The following is an 8,990-nucleotide window of genomic DNA, read 5'->3' on the forward strand; positions in this document are numbered from 1 at the left end:
CCGGAAGCGCTCGGGCGCACAGCTGCGCTCTCATGGAGAGCCTGATTAGGGACCCCAGGCTGTCCCTAATCAGGCTCTCCGTCTTTTTAGCAAATCTAGAACTTCCTGTTTGAGAGCTAGCAAATTTAAGACATCCGGTTGCTTTCAGAATAAAAGCGTCGTAAATTAAATAATTATTACAATACATTATTAGTATTATTATTACATTACAGTTATGATGAAGACACACATTATGTTTCTGTGTAAAAATAAGTAATTAAATAACGTAAAAAAGTTGTAAACTGTATGCCTTTTCTTTCCATTGAAAGTGTACACTGTTATATTAGCAATGATTAATTAAAAGGTATTTAAATTTGCTAGCTCTCAAACAGGAAGTTCTAGATTTGCCAAAAAGACGGAGCCATGTGGATCCATGCAGTCTGTCGACATCCGGCGCAGGAACTGTCCCTAATCGGCGTCCCCAGTAGCGCTAGATGCCGCCATTACGCAGGCCCCATGAAGTCAACGGAGTTTGCAGAACTCTGTCTTTTCTAAGGCTCTGGGACTATAGCCTGTCGCTTTTCAGTGATTTTCACCTTTTTTTCAAATCCTCCGAAACCGTGAAAAATGCCACCCTGTAGCATGTGCTCCGAGACCATGGACTAAATATAGCCTGTCACTTTTCAGTGATTTTCACCTTTTTTTCAAATCCTCCGAAACCGTGAAAAATGCCACCCTGTAGCATGTGCTCCGAGACCATGGACTATAGCCTTTCGCTTTTCCGCGATTTTCACCTTTTTTCAAATCCTCAAAAATGATGAAGAATTTGCGCTATAGCGCCCCGCTCAATGACCTTGACCAAAATCAATGACCTTGAGCAGTATAAATGACCTTCATAAGACTAGTAAATTACCTTGACCAGTATAAATGACCTTGACCAGTATAAATGACCTTCATAGGACTAGTAAATGACCTTCATAAGACTAGTAAATGACCTTGACCAGTATAAATGACCTTGACAAGTATAAATGACCTTGACCAGTATAAATTACCTTCACCAGTATACTTTACCTTGACCAGTATAAATGACTTTGACCAGTATAAATGACCTTGACCAGTATAAATGACCTTCATGAGACTAGTAAATGACCTTGACTAGTATAATTTACCTTGACCAGTATAAATGACCTTGACCAGTATGCGGTCCGTGACCATGGACTATAGCCTTTCACTTTTCCGCGATTTTCACCTTTTTTTTAATCCTCCGAGATCGTGAAAAATGGCACCCTATAGCATGCGCTCCGAGACGATGGACTATAGCCTGTCGCTTTTCTGCGATTTTCACCTTTTTTTCAAATCCTCCGAAACCGTGAAAAATGCCACCCTGTAGCATGTGCTCCGAGACCATGGACTATAGCCTGTCGCTTTTCAGTGATTTTCACCTTTTTTTCAAATCCTCCGAAACCGTGAAAAATGCCACCCTGTAGCATGTGCTCCGAGACCATGGACTATAGCCTGTCGCTTTTCAGTTATTTTCACCTTTTTTTCAAATCCTCCGAAACCGTGAAAAATGCCACCCTGTAGCAGGTGCTCCGAGACCATGGACTATAGCCTGTCGCTTTTCAGTGATTTTCACCTTTTTTCAAATCCTCCGAAACCGTGAAAAATGCCACCCTGTAGCATGTGCTCCGAGACCATGGACTATAGCCTGTCGCTTTTCAGTGATTTTCACCTTTTTTTCAAATCCTCCGAAACCGTGAAAAATGCCACCCTGTAGCATGTGCTCCGAGACCATGGACTATAGCCTGTCGCTTTGAAGTGATTTTCACCTTTTTTTCAAATCCTCCGAAACCGTGAAAAATGCCACCCTGTAGCATGTGCTCCGAGACCATGGACTATAGCCTGTCGCTTTTCAGTGATTTTCACCTTTTTTTCAAATCCTCCGAAACCGTGAAAAATGCCACCCTGTAGCATGTGCTCCGAGACCATGGACTATAGCCTGTCGCTTTTCAGTGATTTTCACCTTTTTTTCAAATCCTCCGAAACCGTGAAAAATGCCACCCTGTAGCATGTGCTCCGAGACCATGGACTATAGCCTGTCGCTTTTCAGTTATTTTCACCTTTTTTTCAAATCCTCCGAAACCGTGAAAAATGCCACCCTGTAGCAGGTGCTCCGAGACCATGGACTATAGCCTGTCGCTTTTCAGTTATTTTCACCTTTTTTTCAAATCCTCCGAAACCGTGAAAAATGCCACCCTGTAGCAGGTGCTCCGAGACCATGGACTATAGCCTGTCGCTTTTCAGTGATTTTCACCTTTTTTCAAATACTCCGAAACCGTGAAAAATGCCACCCTGTAGCATGTGCTCCGAGACCATGGACTATAGCCTGTCGCTTTTCAGTGATTTTCACCTTTTTTTCAAATACTCCGAAACCGTGAAAAATGCCACCCAGTAGCATGTGCTTCGAGACCATGGACTATAGCCGTTCGCTTTTCAGTGATTTTCACCTTTTTTTCAAATCCTCCGAAACCGTGAAAAATGCCACCCTGTAGCATGTGCTCCGAGACCATGGACTATAGCCTGTCGCTTTTCAGTGATTTTCACCTTTTTTTCAAATCCTCCGAAACCGTGAAAAATGCCACCCTGTAGCAGGTGCTCCGAGACCATGGACTATAGCCTGTCGCTTTTCAGTGATTTTCACCTTTTTTTCAAATCCTCCGAAACCGTGAAAAATGCCACCCTGTAGCAGGTGCTCCGAGACCATGGACTATAGCCTGTCGCTTTTCAGTGATTTTCACCTTTTTTCAAATCCTCCGAAACCGTGAAAAATGCCACCCTGTAGCATGTGCTCCGAGACCATGGACTATAGCCTTTCGCTTTTCCGCGATTTTCACCTTTTTTCAAATCCTCAAAAATGATAAAGAATCGTGCTATAGCGCCCCGCTCAATGACCTTGACCAATATCAATGACCTTGAGCAGTATAAATGACCTTCATAAGACTAGTAAATGACCGTGACCAGTATAAATGACCTTGACCAGTATAAATGACCTTCATAGGACTAGTAAATGACCTTCATAAGACTAGTAAATGACCTTGACCAGTATAAATGACCTTGACAAGTATAAATGACCTTGACCAGTATAAATGACCTTCACCAGTATACTTGACCTTGACCAATATAAATGACTTTGACCAGTATAAATGACCTTGACCAGTATAAATGACCTTCATGAGACTAGTAAATTACCTTGACTAGTATAATTGAACTTGACCAGTATAAATGATTTTGACCAGTATGCGGTCCGTGACCATGGACTATAGCCTTTCGCTTTTCCGCGATTTTCACCTTTTTTTTAATCCTCCGAAATCGTGAAAAATGGCACCCTATAGCATGCGCTCCGAGACGATGGACTATAGCCTGTCGCTTTTCTGCGATTTTCACCTTTTTTTCAAATCCTCCGAAATCGTGAAAAACTACATACTATAGTATGCCCTCTGAGACCATGGACTATAGCCTTTCGCTTTTCCGTGATTTTCACCTTTTTTTTCAAATCCTCCGAAATCGTGAAAAACGACATACTATTGTATGCCCTCCGAGACTATGGACTATAGCCTTTCGCTTTCACCATGAGATCATAAGACTAGTAAATTACCGTGACAAGTATAAATTACCTTAACCAGTATAAATGACCGTGACCAGTATAAATGACATTGACCAGTATGCAGTCCGTGCATTATATATAGCCTTTCGCTTTTTGCTTTTTTCAAATACTCAATGATGAAGAATCACGCACTATAGCGCGCCGCTCAATGACCTTGACCAGTATCAATGACCTTCACCAGTATAAATGACCTTGACCAGTATACATGACCTTGACCAGAATAGATGACCTTCATAAGACTAGTAAATGGTTTTCACCAGTATCAGTGGATTTTTATGAAACAACACTTTGCAGATAGTAAGATGATAATTCAAGCTTTTCGTACAGCTGCAATGTTGGTGAGTTTGACGTAATTTAATACAATTAAATAGGACTTCTGTTTGGATGAATGGACTGTCTATGGGAAGTTGCACCTAGGTAGCACCTTGCTGGCAAGATGGCAGCCGTGTAAAAGTCCTGTACGTCGGCCATCATACATACTCTCAGAGTTACAGACGTGTAAGGTTCCATCAATTGGTTCTAGTTCTAGTGAACAGAAATAATAAATAAATAGTTGGTAACCCAACTGTAGGGAGTGCAAACACAGTAAAGAACCTGGGGGCTATCTATGAAAAGTCAATACAAAACATGAACCATGTAAATACAACAAATTGAGCAGAGCACTGCAGGGAGTTGAACCCCATTCCGGTAAACCAGAAGTACCACACCAGTGCCGTAGTTTTTGTTTTGTTGTACAGGTCCATTCGTTGAAATTTACAGCTAAATCTCCGGCAGCATTAACCCGGTCGATGCCAAATTTTGCACACACACTCCCTGGATGCCAACGATGAACCTCTGCCCCAAATCTTCCAGAACGGCCTGTTATAGCGCCACCAGGAGGCCGACTTTTGAAAAACAATTTCTTTGATATTACTCCTCCAGATTGTGTCCAAAAATCCCGCAAATCGTTACACAATACACACCATCTCTATATTCATGTGTTCAAGACGGATCTGTCCCATATTTCTTATTCCATCCTAATTGGCCAACATTGGCTTTCAAAGTTTGCAGGATTTGCCCATTTTGAACAAAAAGCCTCAAATCATGAACGCAACGTGCAATTTACGTGAAATCTTTCACAGACTTGCCTACTAGGCTGAGGAATGTATCACACCCTTTTCACATTGGCCTGTTATAGCGCCACCAACAGGTGGATTTTTGCAAAACACATTTTTGGAACAAAATGCCTCAAATCATCCAATTGCCATCCAAGGCGTAAGAAGAAATGGCACCCTTTTCACATTGGCCTATAATAGCGCCACCAGGAGGCCATAACTTGACCTGCCCTGGTGGAGATCGACCTGTGTCCCGAGTGGCACTTTTTCAAGTTTGCTATGATTTTTTAAACTTTCTCTTGCCGACCTCCCACATTTCATTCGATGATTAACAAAAAACAGTTTTGGATTGATGACATACTGGCAGAAATGATACAGCACCTGGGACCTAACGCTCAATGACCTCTGAGACCATGGACCAATGAACCATGTAAATACAACACATTGAGCAGGGCACTGCAGGGAGTTAACCCCCGTTCCGGTAAACCAGAAGTACCACACCAGTGCCTTAGTTTTTTATGTTGTCATTTACAGGTCCTTTAATTTTACATTTCAACAGTAAAGTAATATATAAAGAAGAAAAACACAGAAGCACAAAAATAACATTTTCGAATTACCGGTATTTGCTTTGATTTTTTAAACGTTCTCTTGCCGACCTCCCACATTTCATTCGATGATTAACAAAAAACAGTGTTGGATCTGTAAGGATCCATTTGGTTACACGTGCGTGCGTGTGTGTGTGCACGCTTCGATAACCAGTGTTGTAAGGGTCCATTTGGTTACATGTGTTACACTCTCAGACTTAGACATGGACCAAATGGTCCATTTGGTTACACTAGACCTGTACGTGCCCGTCGGCCACCATATACTCTCAGAGTTACAGACCTGTAAGGGTCCATTTGGTTACATGTGTGTTACACTCTCAGAGTTACAGACCTGTAATGGATGGTCCATTTGGTTACATGTGTTACACTCTCAGAATGACAGACCTGTAAGGGTCCATTTGGTTACATGCGCTACACTCTCAGAGTTACATTTGGTTAGCGTGTGCATGCGCATGTGCGCCTGTGCGTGTGTAGGTGCATGTGTGCGTGCACACATGCACCTGCAGGGAGCCACCCATAATCAAAACGGTCACAGCAAACTCTGTTGCATCACAACTGGTAGCCAACAGTCGTAACCAACACCGCCGCCGACCCACAGGAGAATACCATTGCACAGTGGTATCAGACCAACCACAATCAGCCAGCCCTCAAACCAAACCCTTCGACCTAGAATAACTCGAAACTGCAATGGGAAAGTTGAAACCCGGAAAAGCAGCAGGGATTGATGACATACTGGCAGAGATGATACAGCACCTGGGACCTAACGCAAAGACCTGGCTCGTGGGGATGCTGAACACATGCATGGCACAGAAAACCAAGAAAGGCCAAAGTGGTTACAATCCCCAAACCTGGCAAAGACCCATCATCCCCAAAGAGCTACCGACCCATTTCCCTCCTCTGCATCACCTACAAGCTCTATGAGAGGCTGCTACTCCAACGCCTAATGCCACTCATAGACACCAAGCTGACTAAAGACCAAGCTGGTTTCCGTCCCGGCCGCTCCTGTGCTGGACAGAGCTCAACCTCACCCAACACATTGAGGATGGGTTTGAGGGAAAACAAATAACTGGAGCAGCATTCAGAGATCTCTCTGCTGCCTACGACACTGTCCAACACCGCACAATGGTCAGGAAAAGCCTCCTCAACAACAGGCGCTTCTATGTCCAGTTAAATGACCAGAGGAGCAAATGCCAGCCGGCCTGGCTGGCTTGCCAGGCCGGCTGATTCTGTTGCTGCAAGGCAAGGCGGGGCAGACCGGGCCAGGCAGACAGAGAGCCAGGCCGCGAGAGAGGCCTGGCTGAGCTGACTGAGCCTGACTTTCTACAATGGCTGACTGGAGTTCTGACTGAACGGTGCAAACACGGTAATCTGGTAGAGGACCATGCCAAACGGTGACTATGCGAAGCCCATGACAATTGGCCAAAGGGTGGCGCTATAGCACTCAATTGAAAATGCAAACTTTGAACGTGCATATCTCATGAACCGTTTGACCGTTGGTAATGACACTTTGATACACATATGTGTCTCCTCATGCCGAACAACTTTCGTGTTCTGACTTTTGACCTCTGACCTTTAGATCACCCGCCATTTTGAATTATATGAAAAACATTTAAAATGTATCACCTCCCAGGATCTTTGATCAAAATGTACGAAAACTTCTACACATGCACTTTGGACCTATACGGACAAAAAATCGTAGTACATTTTATTTAAGTGAAAAAATTAAGTTTTTATGAGCCAATGAAAATTGCTGGTTTGTGAAGATTCTTCTTCTGCCTCTAATTCATACATGCAGCGTCATATGCTTATGTCACTTTACAGTATAGTAGAGGGTCATGCCAAATAGCACTGAAAGCAGTCTTACTCTAATTGGCCAAAGGGGGGCGCTATAGCAGTTTTTTGAAAATGAAACCTTTGAACAGTCATAAATCATGCTTTGTTTGGTCAAAATTGATGGCACTTGTTTCCACATGTTCCTTGACTCATGGGGAACACATCTGTCACATTGACAAGTAAGCTCCGCCTTCAGATTTTCCGCCATTTTGAGCAGTTTGAAAAATGCTTATACCCGACTTCCTGCCGGGTTTTTTTTAGCAATTTGCGTGAAACGTTTTACACACAATGTATGGACCATTATCTGAAATACTAGTTGAAGAGAAGTTTGTACGTGAAAAGAATTGCAGCAAAACACACTGTAGTAATGGATAATGACATGCCCAAAATGAGGACACACACTTTACGTTACCAAAACACTGAATGATGTTACAGTTTACAACTAGAAAAAGTGCCCTTCTGGGCACAGGTCTCCACCAGGAGGATAGGAGTGTGTGTGATGTTTGGCAAAATGTTTAGGAGCAATATAAACGTGTGTGTGTGTGTGTGTGTGTGTGTGTGTGTGTGTGTGTGTGTGTGTGTGTGTGTGTGTGTGTGTGTGTGTGTGTGTGTGTGTGTGTGTGTGACGCGGCTTGGCCTGTTGTAGCGCCACCATGAGGCTGATTTGAAAACTGTCAGGTTTGTCAATTTCTTCCAAAGCCAGTGGGAATATGCATGCACAGTTTCACCACAATCGGACGCTGCGTTGAGTAGTTGTGGCGATATGTACAAAACGGGTACTAAGCGGGCTACTCCTGAAAGGTTCAGTAGCCAATCGTAGCGAATGAGGGTGGATTATGAGAAATCAAACAATCCCGTCTTGATCACATGACTATGAAGATCATGTGTACCAATTTGCGTGAAATTTGGCTAAAATCTGAAGGAGTAATATTAGAAAATGTGTTTTACATATGTCGGCCTCCTGGTGGCGCTATAAAGAGCAGATGTGAAAGATTCCAGGCAAAGGTTTTTCCTTGGCCTCTAGGGAGTTGGCATACAAAGTTATCCACAGATCCGTGCAGTTAGAGGTAAAAACACTTTTCAGCCAGTTATAGCGCCACCATGAGGCTGAGTTGAAAATGTTCATGTGGCATTTCTTCCTCGGCCTAGTGGGAATGTGCGTGCACAATTTCACGGAAATCACACGATGTGTTCATGATTTGCAGCATTTTGTTTGAAACTGAGCACTCCTGCGAACTTTGGAAGCCAATCTTAGCCAATCAGGATGGAGTCTGAGAAATCTGAAAGATGTTGGACAAAATCTGATTTTGGACAAAATCTGTAGGTGTACTGTCCAAAAACTTGTTTTGCACAAAGCGGCCTCCTGGTGGCGCTATAACAGGCCGTTCTGGAAATTATGGGGCAGAGGTTCATCGTTGGCATCCAGGGAGTGTGTGTGCAAAATGTGGCATCGACCGGGTTAACGGTGCCGGAGATTAGCTGTTCACAGACGGAAGGACACACACACGGACGGACGGAGTGCAAAACATACTCTCTCCCCATGCCTTCGGCCTGGTGGAGACAATGAAACAACTGACTGTCCAGATAGCTCAGTCGGTTGAGCTCTCACCTTCAGACCACAAGGTTGTGTGTTCAAATCCGGGTATCGACAACTCAGCCTGTGATTCTTATTTGTGCATATGTGACCGAGTCTGGCAAATAGGCCCTCATCTCGACAAGAGTCATTTTTCAGTTTTGTACAGATTATTAAAGTACAGAATGTAAGCTTTCATATGATGTATCATTCAATGCAATTGGAAAATATTTGAAGGAGAT

This window comes from Electrona antarctica (genome assembly GCF_951216825.1).
Source record: "Electrona antarctica genome assembly, chromosome: 19".
In the NCBI taxonomy this organism is placed as follows: domain Eukaryota; kingdom Metazoa; phylum Chordata; class Actinopteri; order Myctophiformes; family Myctophidae; genus Electrona; species Electrona antarctica.